Genomic DNA, 16809 nt, shown 5'->3' on the forward strand with positions numbered 1-16809 from the left:
ATGCTCGAAAGTACTGAACCAACTGCATCTTGTAAGCTTTATATTCAAGTTAAAGAATTTGGGAGAATTCCTTTTGTTTCTTCTGCAAAGTCTTTGTAAAAGTGAAATATTATTAATCAATTAAATCGGTAAGGTGTTACATTCACTAAAAAGCATTATACAGTATGAAGCTTTGAATTAATGATAAAAAATATCACTGATGTATAAGTAAGAAAGATTTTGGATGACAGATTTTCAGGCCAGAAAATTATCTTAAGGTTGTCTCAATGAAGTTCACCCAATTTTCTGGATACAAAGCAAAGATATACAAAAAATTTCCATAATTTATGTAGATACATTATTATCTCATGTATCATATAATAAAAATTTGGAACCCACGTCATGAAAACAGAAGAGAGTATGCAACACAGTAGAGAAAACTAGTTGGCAAATATTTGGGCAGTCTAGCTGCTGGATAGTAAAAATACCATGAAATTATCAGATAAACATCTGAACTCAAGCTCAAAAAATATTCTTGAATTGATTTATTCATAAACATTGAGTCACAATTTCAAAAGTTAACAGGATAAAGAGCTTGAGTCATTAGAAGTAAAACAAAGTAACAAAAGTAAGAGAAGTAGGCATAGATTAAATCCAGAAAATACACTGTCTCTGCAGCTCTTCCTCTTGTATCTCCTCTAACCATTAGTCAATCTGTTCTTAATATACCTTCTTATAAATCTTCAGTTAAATCCCCTGCCACTGCTCCATTGTTCCTTCCTTCAAATTTTAGGCTCTCCTATGAGTATTTTTGTTTCAGACAAAATGCATTCTAATTATTGGTATATATATTTAAATCAAAGAAGAATTGTATATTTTATACTGCTCTGTAAATTTGATTTACTTCCATGTTAATTAATTTGAATTCAAACTTTCTAATATCTAAGGCCTTATTTACAAAAGAGTCAAGTCTGTATATATGCATCTTATCAATTTCTCTGAATATTTCCTAGGACTGCAATGCAGCTGCAAAAAACCTTTTCAATAGAGTGTTAATATGATAATCCAGTATAGCATCATAATAAATAATCTATTCTGAATATTGAAAAAAGGTGAAATTAGATGAAACATATTTAAGCCAATAAAAGTGGATCTTTTACAATATTATTTGGAGAATATCTCAATATAATTAATAAGGTAATTAACAAAAAGTATGTTGAAATAGAGCATGCACAGCATTGTTTCAAAGGAAAAACACTGAAGAGTAAATTTATCTTTTTATATGGAATGTTTTCCAAACCATTTATGAGGAAAATGTCAACTTCAATAGTGTTCTGTGACCAGAAGAATTTTGTCTGGGGATCTTAATAATTTTAGAGATTATCTGTGGATTATTAAAAATATATAGCACTAAAATAATGTACACCCTGCATTTAATGTCCTACATTAAATTAAACTAGCCTAGAAGACAGCAATAAAACATTACTCACTTTGGGTAAAGTTATCCAAGATATTTGGCTTCCTAAATTAGAACAATTACCACAGTATTCCAATAAGATGAACTTTACATTAAACACCCTAAATATCTGTTGGGTAAACTTTCATTTGAATATAATTATTACTTAAGAATGAGTCTTACTTGAAGTTGCTGGACTATGCACAATGTAATTTGGGTTCCTTTTTGGTATTTAAGAGATCTTCCTCAAACTAAGAAGCTGACTCTTCAATCTCCTCATTACTATCTTCATGTCCTTGTTCCTTAATGTATAAATGGCAGGATTCAGGATGGGTGTGATCATAAAGTCCAAAATAGCAAGAAACTTATCTGCTGGCACTGTAGGAAATGGCCACATATAGATAAAGATGCAGGGTCCAAAGAACAAAACCACTACAGTGATGTGAGCTGACAGAGTAGAGAAGGCCTTAGACAAAATTCCTGAAGAGCATTTCCATACACTAAGCAGGATAAAGACATAGGAGATAATCAATAGGAAGAAGGTGCCCATGGAAATTAACCCACTATTGGCAGTGACCATGAACTCCAGTGCATAGTTGTCTCTGCAGGCAAGTTTGATAAACCAAGGAAGATCACAGTAAAAGCTGTCTATCTCATTGGGACCACAAAAAGGCAAACGAACAACAAAAGCTAATTGTGCCATGGAGTGAATGAGGCCAATAAGCCAAGCACCAGATAGAAGAAAAATGCACATCTGTGGGATCATGATGGTCAGGTAGTGGAGGGGCTTACAGATGGACACATAATGGTCCAAGGCCATGGTTATGAGCAGTACCATCTCAGATCCACCCAGGACATGAAGGACAAATATCTGCAGGACACACCCCTGGAATGATATGGTTCTATGTTCAGAATACAAATCAGAAATCATCTTAGAGACTGCTACAGTAGAAAGACACAGTCAATAAATGAGTGATTGGCTAAGAGGAAGTACATGGGAGTATGTAAATGAGGATCAAATGTCACTGTAAACACAACCATAAGGTTTCCCAGAACAATCATTACATATAAAATGGTAGACAAGGCAAAGAGTAAATGTTGCATTGGTCTATAAGTAGCAAGACCCAAGAACCAAATCCAGACACCTCAGAGTAATTTTGTTTCTTCATTGACTTTGTAGTACCAGAAGAGCACAAAGAAAAATAATTATAAAGGAATGCACCAAGGCTACTGAAAGATGCATATGTCACTTGGTTTAAAATTCTGATATTAAAGAAAAATCTTCATCATTAGTCAGAATTCTTTTCAGAAATGAATGTGTTCATTTATTCAATTAGCAAATATTCATTTAACAGCATCGTGGTACTCTGCCATATTCTGGGATAAAACACAGACCCTGCCTTTATGTAGTTTTCCACCTAGCAGTAAAGCTCAACATTAAATACCTAATCATACATCTAGATGATTATTATTATGATTAGTGTGGTGAAGAATAATGAAGGTCTGTGTGAATGATAGCAAAGATATTCATAATGTAACTGTAATTTTAAAAAGTTAACAAAAGATAATGTATAGAAAACACATTAAAAAAACTAAACCTAGATTATAAAAGCAAAAGATAAGCAACACATTTTTAATTTCTAGGTTTATAGTTATTCATTTGGTTGAACAATATGAAGTTGCTATTTCAACAGCTCAGAAAATAGCTAAATGTCTTAACTTTAGAGTTCAATCTAGCACGTTAATGTAATTTTTTCAACATGGTTTTCCAAACTATTTTACGTTTTAGCAACCAGACATTAGTGATTCTTATTTCACACTTGCATTGAATGCCATTGGTTTCCCACTGGTACTGCCACCATGAAGCTTTCCTCTATTCCCCTTACCACCCCCAACCATTCTTTCCCATGTTTTCATCCTACCTGCACCACTCCACAACATATCCAGTTTCCAACTTAGTTGTGGCCCTTACCTCCTCATCTAGAGTACCTTCATAACCTTGTGGGAGAACCAAGGACCCATTAGAGTCAAGAAGAGATGTGAGGGCAGCCAGGCCTTCTGAGGGTTATGGATGTGACAAAGGCATTATAGCCAGAAAGAAAACTGAATGCTGTGAAGCTAGGAGACCTCACACTTGTGATACTAGATGAAGAATTTCATAGCCAGTAAGCGGGGACAAAAAATGGACCTGAGCAAGATAGAATGGGGCAATCATTGAAAATGATGGCAGTGGATGCAATAATAGCAAGGAAATACAGCCAAGTATCTAAAAGATTGTGGTAGTGCATTCTGTGGATGGTAAAGAATGCATATTTGGAAAAAAATGTCTATTCATTAGATTACAATCATAGAAAATGAAGACAGAATGATTTAAAGACTAAGGGATTATACAGTAGAAAACGCTAATCATTTTTTTCTGAGTAGTGGAAAGTATGTGTGATTTTGTTGCTTCCTTGTCCTTATCAAGTGCCTTCTGTTGATTTGATGCTCTCCAATGAGAGAAAATAGCATCAACTAGATACATGAACGATTTCAGTTAAAATACTTTATAGTGTTCTAACTACAAAATGAGGAAGTAAAATTTAAAAAAAAGGAAAGTATACCAACAGGTAACCTACAATAGAAACAAATACATATGAAGAGGAAGCTCATCTAACAATATACAACCTCACCAATCATTAAGAAAATGCAATTTGTAACACAACTTTGTTTTGTTAGATTTTTACTATTTTTTTCCTAACAGTTTGAGAGAGACAAGAAAAGAGAAATAGCAACAGAAATTAATCTCACGTATTGAAAGATGTCTTCTTAATAGGAACTTTTTATGCATAACATTTAATAGAAATTAAAATGTGCAAATTCAGGCAATAATGAAGATCCCTGAGAATTAGATTTATGCATATTCATAAGCAAATACACATGTTATCGCCCCCTTTTTTCAACAGCAATACCAAAGAATTGTAGTGAACAAAATGTACGTTAATATTTAATTTTTAATCAAATTATATAATATCTATATAATGAATTAATATGCAACCATTATAAAAATAACTTTCAGGATAGAATCATAGTATTAATTCTTATGGGCATACATAAAAATATCAAGAACAAATGCAAAAATTTTGAAAAGTATTAATTAACTAAAATTTGACCATAGGTGACTAACTTCCTGAAATCTTCATCTCTGCATTTTAGATACATTTAAAAATAATGGAACATTTCTTAATTAAAATATGGATTTTCAAAAATGTGAACCAGAAACTCTAACAGAGACTTAACAAAGGATAATGTAAGCTCAGAATGTACTTTTGAGCATGTATATGTATCTTTTTTATTACTACTTTTGATTAACAAAGGCATAATGGGTAGATTTCAGTTAACAGCATTTCCCACCAAATAGCATGTGAGCAGTAAATTAGAAAAGTATGCAGACCTGTTGAAACATACTTTTCTTCATCAGATAACACAGGGTCCAATAGATGACTTCATGTGTTTTGAAGGAAGTGGTGCAGGGAGAGTGGATCAGATTTCTAAACTTTTTTCTGATATTCCTTCTAGTTACTTTGACATCCAGGAGATGTCTATTCTATCATTTATCAGCTAGATATAGGTTTAACTTCCTATGTCCTGAGATTTTCTTAGGAAGTGCACTTTATTATCTTTCAGAATCTTTCACTGCAAGTTTTATTCTTATACTTTTTTGAAATTCCTAAATCAAATGACATACTGTACCCCTGGAAAATGAGGCTAAGGTACTGAAACATAATGAACTCATCAAAAAGTTATATTCCTATCAAGTGAGAATAATGCCCATAATATACTATTTTCTTTCCATAGGATTATTTGCAAAACCTGCAATGCCTTTTACTGTTATCCCTCTTCACTCATTCACCCATCTTCTCACAAGCACAGAACCTGAAATAGCTCTACAGTCACACTTATACTGTGGTGTTTTCCATGGAAATTGTAATACTATCAAGCCTACTGTAGAAAATGAAGTACTCTGTTGAAATCCCCTTGTACAATTATCATATAAACAACCAACAGAATTCATCTAACTCAACTGTGGGGGGGGTGCGGAGGGGGTAGGCTGGGGTAGAAGGAAAGAAACAGAACAGGACTAAAGGAGTTCAAAAATAATCAAGGGATCTTCAAAGACTTACACTATTAAGTGTACTTTTCACTATTACACTCTTCAAATTTTTCACTCCTTCTTGGATCATGCTATAATCCAGATGCAATCATTTCTCCATGAACCAGGATATAATCCAGATTGAAATACAACCCATGGAGTCTGAATCAAGGGTTCTAACTTCTTGTTACTTAAAATTAACACCAACATGTATTCAGTGAACATCTGCTTGGGTAAGAGAGAGAGAAAAAAAAAGCTGCTGGCATTTCTGCAGACCATAAACTTTAGTTTCATCTAATACACTTACCTGCCTTAAAAAGAAGCAGAAAAAAGGATATCAAAAAGAAATAATACAGCTATGCTTCAATCACATAAAACATGTTTCCATTCTGATGCTCTGTTTTTATTATTTGTATTTCACTAGAGGAAATAGCCCATGCTCCAGCACCGACATCAGTCTCACTGTTCACTTGGAGCCTCAGACCTAATAGTGTCAGTATACTTATCTAGGAAATACTGTCTTGGAAGCCCCATGGCCTGAAGGAGAAGAAATGTTAGAAGTTTGCTTCACAGCAAAATTTAGAAAAAACAAAATGAAAGAAAATAAAGTAAATCAGAGAAATTTCTTCAAGGAGAATCAAAATATCTAGGTGGTGGGATGTCTTTTTAAAGTTCCCTGCCTTTAGAGCTACATCAGTGAATGCAAAATAACTATTAACAAATATGTTAAATAAGCACAGTTTAAAATTTTATCATTTAGCATATTTACGAAAATTTAAGTAAGAAACTGCAGTCATTTTCATTTGTTGAATTCAAGTCTAAAATGAAATAAATAACATTCTTGATGTCACTCTGCTGGTTGTGGAGCCAAGACTCAAACCCAAACATGTCTGTCTTCATAGGTCATTTCATTATTCATTATCATATAGTACCTCTTCTTCGCATCATTATTATAATGTATTAATAAGAGTTTTAAGGTTATCATATCATCAGAATGTTCACTGTAAGCTCCCTAAATTAGTCAAACCTGTCCTGATACTCTGGACCAGGAAGCGTTCCAACTTCACATATGGAGTCTTGTGTCAATTGTATTTTATTCCACAATCATTGATTGATGAACAAGTGCAGAGTTATTCTCTGTCTAGAAATTTAGACAAACTAAATGACTATTTTGCTGATGAAGTTTTTTTTGAAACATAGCACTAAATTAACAGCAACATGAATGATGCTGATAATTATTGTTGCAGTAAAAAACCATCACATGTTGCAACTTTCTATTATGCTAACTTTCCTTTAAGCTAAGCATTTCACATTGACCTTGTTTAAATTTTCAAACAATGAATTGAATATGCTACCTTTATTTTTACAAGTGAATACACTTGTCTCTCAAATGCTTAGCATTCCAAACAACTCATCTGGTGATTCAATTTTGAAGGTAATTGTTAAATATTCTTTTACACTCATAAAAAATGAAATATTAATTACAATCTGTCTTTGATCCCATTTTATGTTTTGGCTTTTTTTAGAAGAGTGTAAATTTTTTAGAAAAGGTACATTAAAAAATTCATGTATATAACTTTGAGGAGTTTGCTTGTCCTTCTACTAATAAGTGAATTAGTAAGTTCATCATCTACTTTTGCTGAGACAGGGGAGAATGTGTTGTGAAAATAAAGTAAGTTAATTGTAAAGCAATAAATCATTAATTAAACTGAAATGCACAGAAGGAATGCAAGTAACTTAATTATGAGGACCATTAAAAGTTGAAATAAAAAGATTGTAATTTTTCATTACTGTACATAATAAATCTCTTTATTAAGAATTCTTCCTATTTTATATCTCAGAAAAGTATGCAAGTTTACATTCCCTGATGAAGTACCTGAGTTAGACATGCTGCAAATTTCATATTGTTTTCATAAAGATATTGTGGTCCACTATAATTGCAAAACTCGTATAAAAGCTGTAGCATAAATCCTAAATTAAAACTATCACTATTTATGTAGTAAAATAGATAAATATTCACACTCTAATGCAATAAGTAAAGACCATGAATATTAGCTTCACAATCACTTCAGATCAGTGTTTACTGCTAAATGAGTTCAGTCAGGTTAAGTTCAACCACCATAATATACCATAAAATATACTAACAATATTAGTTTTCAGGGCTGTTTGAATTTGCATATTGTGAAAGTATGTAATATTGGATGAAAAACCAATGGAGCATGTGAAGAGGCATCACTCAATGGTAGCATGTCGTAGGTACTATGGTTACCACCTGTGGGACTAGGACAGTTTCTCTGTCCTTTGAGGACCTTGGGATATTTACTGTTATTCACAGACCTAAGTAATCTATTCTCCAAATCACACAAAATTAGATGTTGAATAAAGCTGAATTATAATTCATCACAATATTTGAATTTCTATGTTTTATCATAGCTCAAGAAAAACCATGGTTTTCTGGAATAAGGATCCCAATAATTCACCTACACAAAAGAATAGTTTCTTGCCTTTTTGACTAGAATAAAATGGTCTTCCTACTTTGTAAAAATTACATATGGAAGTCCCAAGTAATGTCATTTGGGAAGAGTCTGAGGTAAGATGCCTTCAAACCATCTGCTTATCCCATATTCACACATATCATAGTAAAAAAAATTGTCTATCTCAAAAAATACTACCAGAAGTAATCTAAGACTGTGATTTTCAAATTTTCTGGTGTTAAGACCCTTTATGCTATTACAAATTATTGAGGACCCCAGAGAACTTCTATTTACCTTGGTTCTATCTTTTAATAATTACCATTTTAGAAAATGAAACTGAAAAAAGAATTTAAATACACTTAAAAATAACAACAAAAAGTCCTTTAGAGGTTAAGTAAATAATATATTTTATAAAAATAAGTATATTTCAAAAGGAAAATAGAAAATGCAATGAAAAGAAGGGTTTATTTTACATTTTTCAACTTATTTTAACATATTGATTCATACAAACAGTTTGAGTCCTCTTGTCTATCCCAGCATTAGGTCTGTTGCAATATTTTGTTTTTATGTAAGTATATGAAAACTATTTGTACTTAACAGGATATACAGATGGGTAAAATATGAAATAGCAATGGCAAATAAAAGTACAGGAACTCCTTAGTACAAAGCAAGAAAGAGCCATCAAATTGAGGGGTGCAATTTTCATGATATCCCTCACTATTACACACTCATACAAAAAAAGAACAAAATAAAAATATTGATTTATTAAATCATTACTACAAATAATAAAATGCCACAGGGTACTGTCATTTTATTGCTATGATATACGTTGTTTCTAACAGTCCATGTTCATTTGTATTTAAATTTTCTGTAGATCTTCATTCTTTATTGCCATCTGGAATCATTTTTTTGTCAGGCTGAAGATCTTTCGCTCAATTTCCCATGGCAAAAATTCTCTCCTCTGTTGTTTATCTTTTTAAAAACTTGATTTATTTCTTCACATTTCATTGATATTTTCACTGGATAGAGAATTCTAGGGTGGCAGATTTTTCTGAGATATTTAAACTGTTATTCAACTGTTTCCTGGCTTTAACATTTTCTGTGTTCAGTCATGGTGTTTTTTTGAGGTTTATTTTCTTTTTCTGGCTCCATTAAATGATATTCTCTTACTCATTCAGCAAAATGACTATGATGCATCTCCAATGTGGATGTGTATTTCTTTACTTTTATACCTTTGTTAACTCTGAGTATCATCAACTACTTGGGTAAAGCAATATTTGGTTTCTTGTTTGATTGGTTGCTCAGTAGATTTTAAAGACTGAACAAAATTGTACAGTCTTTATGCTTTCCTGAATGCTTTTATTTTCCTCAGCCACAAAGTATGCATCACTTCCTCAAAGATAGTTTCCTCTTTTTTCCAGTCTTTTTTTGTTAACCTTATTCTAAGTTCTCAAGACATGTTCTGTGAACAAGTATTATAAAACCTAAGCACTACTTTGCAATTTACATTTGACTACAATGTCTATAACTCCTACTGCAATTATGAACACTATAAGGACAAAAATAATATTTTATTTACAAATTCTGACTAATGGTAAGTGTCCCAAAAGTAGATGGATGAAGGTATGGTAAATTGATGATAATTCTTTTTTTCTTATCTTTTTGGCATTGTCCATAGAATGGCAAATTAGATTTTTTAATTAAAAAACCGTAAGTACTCAACAAATGTATAAATTCCTCAAAATCTGCCTTTCACTTAGTACAAAGCTACAAAAGTGAATCCAAAAATTTGATGGCATTTCATCCAAAGGACAATATGAATCCAGAATTTACTTTTGAGGAACACGTACATTTTTTTAAAAAATTTCCTTTGAATGGCAAACAGCAACTCATAGCATTTTCCATGAATAATATGCAGCTGTCTTCAAGGGTTCACTGGACAATTTCATGTGTCTTAGAGATATAAAGGGCAAAGCTTTATTATTGGTATCCCATTGAGGAACTGCCTCCTCTCAGAGTTCTATTCCATTCTTTATCAGATACTTATTTGTTTAAGTAATATCGATGTTTTCTCTAAATTTCTTAGGGAGTATAGTTCATTTGCTTTCAGATTCCACCACAACAACTTTCATTCTTACTCTTATTTTATTTCTTCATACAAATACCATTCTGTACCACTGAAAATTAGGCTCCTAAGGCATTGAAAATACTTAGTTAATCCAAAAAAAACATATTTCTCTAAAGTGAAAATTATGTCCAGAATATATCCCCCCAGCAGTATTTGATAGACTTGAAATGTCTTTAATACTTCACTGATTCCTATAACCATCTCATTCACCAAACATGAAATCTGGAATACCTCTAGGATCACTCCTACATTGTCCTGTATTTTGAAGGGCATTTTAATAATATCAAGCTTGGTATATACACTGAAGGATCCTATTGAAATCCCTTGAACAGATGTCTTAAGAACAACCCACAGAAACCATGCAAATAAAGTGTGTTGGAAGTATACCTAATGAGCTTTCAAAAACCTTTAAGACACAGTCCAATAGAGTTCACTTCATAATCAATTCAATCACATCATAATCCATGTCCTTTTAGCTCCTCCTGGAAATGCTATGTCCAGACACAAATTGTCCCATGAATTAGAAATATAACACAGTTTGCAAGGTCTAAATTAGAAGGTCTAAGTTCCTGTTGCTGTAAATCAACACCAGGAGGTATTCACTACATATCTACTCAATTGTAAAAGGTAGAAAAAAGAAACTTCCACTATTGGCATTTCTGCATATCACCAATTTTAGTTTCACCTTATCTACTTAACTGAGGTAAAAGGAAGAGGGAAAAAGAATGTCAGAAAGAAATAATTCAGGTATGCCTCAATCATATAAAAATTGTTTCCATTCTGATGCCTTATTGTTATTATTTGGATATAACTGAAGGAAAGAACTCATGCTCCAGTACTGACATCAGTCTCAGTGTCCACTTGAAGCCTGAGTGACCTAATAGTCCTCACTATATTTATCTGGGGAATATTGTCTTGGAATCCCTATGGCCTGAAGAAGGAAGTAATATTAGAAGTTTGGTTCAGAGTAAAATTTAGATGAAGTAAAATGAAAAAAATTTTGTAATAAAGCAAATCAGAGGAACCTCTTCAAGAAGAATCAATGTATCTAAGTGGTGGAATATCTCTTTAGAACTAAATTGGTAAATGCAAAACGGCTATTAAAAATACATTAAATAACCACAGTTGAAAATTCTATTGTGAAGCACATAATGAAAATGCTTAAGAAACTCTGCACAGTTATTTTCATTTAAAGTTAAGTTTAAGATGAAATAAGTAACTTGACCAACGTCACACTGTTGATCATCGAACCAGGACTCAAACTCAAATCTGTCTGATTTCATAGATCATTTTATTAATCATTATAATATACTACCTTTCTTTCTATCATTATTGTAGCATATTAAAAGGAATTCTCAATTCTATGTTCCTTTTAACCTTCATGGTTACTGTGATGAATAATGATGTCATATTTATAAAAATGCCTTAGGAACAAAATCATTCCATGTCTTGGCCATTTTAGACACACAAGACTCTAAAAATATATACATTTAAAACAATGATGAATCCAGTAATACCGTTAAGAATTTTGATTATTTTTGTACTACCAAATGGGTTAGGATGTTTATAATCTGTACCTGTTAAGAGTAGGTAAAAAGTGTTGTGAAGATATTTATGAAAGTTAATCCTACATCAATAAACTGTTTATTAATTAATTGCAATGTCAGATGGATGGCAACTAATTGAATTAGGTACAAAGTTTAGTAATTTGCCATTACTACATGTGATAAACCTTTCCTATTAGGAATTCTTCTCATTCAATACCTTGCAAAAGTACACAACTTCACATCCTCAACCTGAAATCCATGGAATCAGATATACTTCAAATTTCATGCAGTTTTTAAAAATAATATGCACCTATATATTTTTCAACACTTAATAGAGAAGTGTTAATGCATAATGCTAAATTAAAGCTATTACTATGTATACAGTAAAATAGATATGGTCTATGCAATAAATAAAAAAATGAATATTAACTCTCCATCATTTCAGTACAAGATTTGCTATTTAATAAGTTAGGTCAAGTTAGGTTGAACCATAATATAAGTCACAATGACCTAAAAGATGGATAGTTTTCAGATAGTTTGAATTTCAGTGTTGTGGAAATGTATACATTGGATAAAACAGAATGTTGGCACATGTGAGAAAGCAGGCTTCAATTATAGGATTAAGGCTACCACAACTGGGACTAGGACAGGCTCTCTCCCCTTTGTTGTGTTTGAGATGTCAAGTAATCTACTTGACAAACCCTAGTAATCTACTCTCTGATGCACACAAAGGAAAATGTTTAATAAAGCTTAACTTAGGTATCTTTATATCATCTGTATTTCTATGTTACTGCCATGACTCTAGGAAAACCATGGTTTTCTGTGATGAGTATTGCAAAAGAATAAATTATTGTCTTTATGACATTTATAAAATAAGCTTTGCACTGTGGAAAATGAACATGAAAGTCCCAGTAATGTCAGTTGGAAGGAGTCTGAGCTAAGATATTTTCAAAGGATCTGCTCATCCAATACACACATTCATCATAGTCAAATGAGGTTGTATATCTAAAAATGTGGAATAATCCTGAGATAATTTAGGATTGTGGTTCTCAATTTTTTTGGTATCAGGACCTTTTAACTATTAAAATTATTGAAGACCTCAAAAAGCTTCCATTTAGCTAGGTTATATGTATTGATATTTGCAATTTTAGAAATTAAAACTGATAAACATTTAAAATACATATTCATTAACTCATTTTAAAACAGTGATAACAAACCCATTGAAGGTTAAAGTTAATATTATATTATATGAAAATAACTATATATATATTTTGTTTTTCTTTTTTTTTTACTTTTTTATTGTGAAATATAACATATATACAAAAAAGCAATGTTTCCAAGTATATTTTAACAAGTAGTTCTAGAACAGATTTTAAAGTTTAGTATAGATTAGAGTTCCATAAAATTCCATTTTTTCTTCTAGTTGCTCCAAGACAGTGGAGACCAAAAGAAACAGCAATATAATGATCCAGCAGTCATACTCATTTGTTAAATCTTATCTTCTTTGTGATACTCCTCCCATTTTTCTTTTATGTTTGTGAAAAATAATATATATACAAAAAAGCAATAAATTTCAAAGTGCATCTCCACAGTTAGAATTAGCTGTAGAACAGATTTCAGAGTTCATATGGATTACATTTCCACAATTTTAGATTTTAACATTTAGCTGATCTAAGGTATGGGAGACTAAAAGAAATTTCAATATAATGATTCAGCAATCACATTCATTTGTGAAACACTACCTTCTCTGTATAACTCTAGCATCACCTTTGATCTTTCCCCCTCTTTAGGGGTATTTGGGCTATTCCCATTCTAAATTTTTTGTGTTGGAAGGGGCTGTCAATAATATGGGAGAGAGGGATGAAGCTAGTTTTTATTCTAGAAAGGCTTCCTCCTTTACATTTCAGGACTTGTCTGGTCCAGGCACCCATAGGGAGGTTGTAGGTTTCTGGAAAGTTACCCTAGTACATGGAACCTTTGTAGAATTTTATATAATGCCCTAGGTGCTCTTTAGGATTGGCAGAAATTGTGAATTTTTGCTGAATTTTTTTATTAGCTTAAGTAACTTTGTTGTTGACGTCCCAGGATTTTGTAAATACAGTGTCAAGTCATCCACTTATAATGAAAGTTTATTTCTACTTTTCAATTTGGGTGCCTTTTATTTCTTTTTCCTGCCTGATTGCTCTAATTAGAGCTTCTAGTACAGTGTTGAATGATAGTAGAAACAGAGGGTATCCCTGTCTCATTCCCAATTTTAGGGGGGAGGATTTCAGCCACTCACTATTGAGTATGATGCTGGCTATGGGTTTTTCATATATGCCTTTTATCATATTGAGGAAGTTACTTTTGATTCCTACTGTTTGAAGTGTTTTTTTAATCAGAAAAGGGTGTTGAATTCTGTCTGATGCTTTCACAGCTTCAATCAAGATGATCACATGATTTTCCCTTTTGTTTTGTTAAGGTGCTGTATTATATTAACTAATTCTCTTGTGTTGACTCATCCTTACTTTCCTGGTATAAACCCCACTTGGTCCTAGTATATAATTCTTAATGTGTGTTGGATTTGATTTGCTGATATTTTGTTAGGAATTTTTGCATCTTTCAATAGGGAGATTGGACTGTAGTTTTCCTTTCTTGTATCACCTTTACCCTATTTTGTTATTATAGTTTTCTTAGCTTCATAAAATGAGTTAGGAGTCTTCCATTTTCCTCAATTATTTGGGAAAGTTTGAGCAGGTTTGGTATTAGGGTTTTTTGGAATGGTTGATAAAATTCTCCTGTGAAGCCATCTGGCCCTGGGCTTTCTTTGTAGAAATATTTTTGATGACTGCTTGAATCTCTTTTCTTATGATTGCTTCATTCAGATCTTGAACGAAGATCTTCTTGAGTCTCACTTCTTCTTGAGTCAGTGTAGCTTGTTTGTGTGTTTCCAGGAAGTTTTCCAGTTGTTCATATTTATCCTTTTATGATTTTTTTTAATTCTTCAAGATATGTGGTAATGACCTCTCTCTCATTTCTGATTTTCTTTGTTTGCATACTCTATCTTTTCTTCTTTGTCAGCCTTGCTAGTGGTCCATCAATTTTATTGAATCTCTCAAAGAACCAACTTTTGGTTTTACTGATTCTTTCTATTATTCTTTCTTAAGTTCCTGTAGGTAAGCATTAAGGCCTGTATTACTGATTGCTCTTTCTTTCTTTCTTTTTTTCTTTTGCATGGGCAGGCCCCGGGAATCGAACCAAGGTCTCTGACATGGCAGGCGAGTACTCTTCCACTGAGTCATGGTTGCCCACTGTTCTAGTTTGCTAGCTGCTGGAATGCAACACACCAGAGATGGATTGGCTTTTAATAAAAGGGGATTTATTTTGTTGGTTCTTCAGAGGGAAGGCAGCTAACTTTCCACCGAGGTTCTTTCGTATGTGGAAGGCACAAGATGGTTTCCGCTGATCTTCTCTCCAGGCCCTTGGGTTCCAACAACTTTCCCCGGGGTGATTTTTTTCTCCATCTCCAAAGGCCTGGGCTGAGCTGCAAGTGCTGAGATGAGTAATGCCAAGCAGCTAGCTGTGCTACGTTGTGATCTCTCATTTAAGCACCAGCCAATTAAGTCAAACACCACTCATTGCAGCAGACACTCCTCCTAGCTGACTGCAGATGTAATTAGCAGCAGATGAGGTTCACGTACCATTGGCTTGTGTCCAGAGCAACAGAACTAGGTATGCTCACCTGGCCAAGTTGACAACTGAATCTAACTAACACATGTCCACCCCTTGTCAACTTGGCAACTTCAAGCATCACCTTAAACAGATGCAAAAAATAATTCTGTTCTTGCTGTGGACCTGTGAATCTCAAAACAAGTTGTCTGGTGCCAAGATGCAAAGGAGGATATTCACAGGATATAGATTGTCATTTCCATAGGGAGAAATTGGAAGAAACACAGATGTAAAACCTGCAGGGCAAGTGCCGTGGGATCTCAAAGTCTGAAAGTCATTTTTCCTTTGGCTTTCGAAAGTGGAAGTCCCACCCCTTCCAAGGGCCTATGCAGTGGCCCGCCTCTTTCCAAATCAACCTTGGGGAACATTGAGGAGACCACCTCTGGGCTCCACTCTCTCCAGGCATCAGGGCCACCCCTGGGCTCGCTGCCATTTCTGGGGCACACGCTCAACACCTCCACATGGTGGCAGCCAGGCTCTCCCAGTCCCCCAAGGAGCGTGCTATGCCTTTTCCAAGGCCCGAGGCTGCACAACTCTTCCACTGCAATGAGAGGGGAGACTCATCCTCGCCCTTCAGGATAAAGTCACCCACTCCATGTATATGGGTGGGTCCACTCTCCTGGCCTGAGGCTTCTCGACTTCAGACCTGAACTTCCATGGTTCTTACTCTGCAAACTCCAATTTTTCCCTTTTGTGTCCTCCTTTGCCAAGATTGGCAGTCGTTCCATTTACACCAACAGTCCCTTCATGCACTCCAGGTCTTCTCCATCATTCTCTTCACAATTCCTCCAAAATCTTCCCCTTAGCCATCCAAAACATCATTCAAACATATCTGGCTTTTGCAAACCACAGCAGCACTCCACTCTCTGGTACCAAAATCTGTTCTAGGTTGCTAGCTGCCGGAATGCAACACACCAGAGATGGATTGGCTTTTAATAAAAAGGGGATTTATTTTGTTGGTTCTTCAGAGGAAAGGCAGCTAACTTTCCACTGAGGTTCTTTCTTACGTGGAATGCACAAGATGGTCTCTGCTGATCTTCTCTCCAGGCCCTTGGGTTCCAAAAACTTTCCCCAGGGTGATTTTTTTCTCCATCTCCAAAGGCCTGGGCTGAGCTGCAAGTGCTGAGATGAGGAATGCCAAGCTGCTAGCTGTGCTACATTGTGATCTCTCATTTAAGCACCAGCCAATTAAGTCAAACACCACTCATTGCAGCAGACACGCCTCCTAGCTGACTGCAGATGTAAATAGCAACAGATGAGGTTCACGTACCATTGGCTTGTGTCCACAGCAACAGAACTAGGTATGCTCACCTGGTCAAGTTGACAACTGAGTCTAACTAACACACCCACCCTCTTCTTTTGTTAATATAGGCATTCAGGGCAAT

At 33.9% G+C, this 16809-nt stretch overlaps 1 pseudogene; it reads right to left on the reverse strand.

Moving 5' to 3' along the window:
• Positions 1 to 1667: 1667 nt before the first annotated feature.
• Positions 1668 to 2604, reverse strand: LOC143654939 (olfactory receptor 4F15-like; annotated as a pseudogene).
• Positions 2605 to 16809: the final 14205 nt, after the last annotated feature.

Source organism: Tamandua tetradactyla, chromosome 14 (assembly GCF_023851605.1).
Source record: "Tamandua tetradactyla isolate mTamTet1 chromosome 14, mTamTet1.pri, whole genome shotgun sequence".
Lineage (NCBI taxonomy): Eukaryota > Metazoa > Chordata > Mammalia > Pilosa > Myrmecophagidae > Tamandua > Tamandua tetradactyla.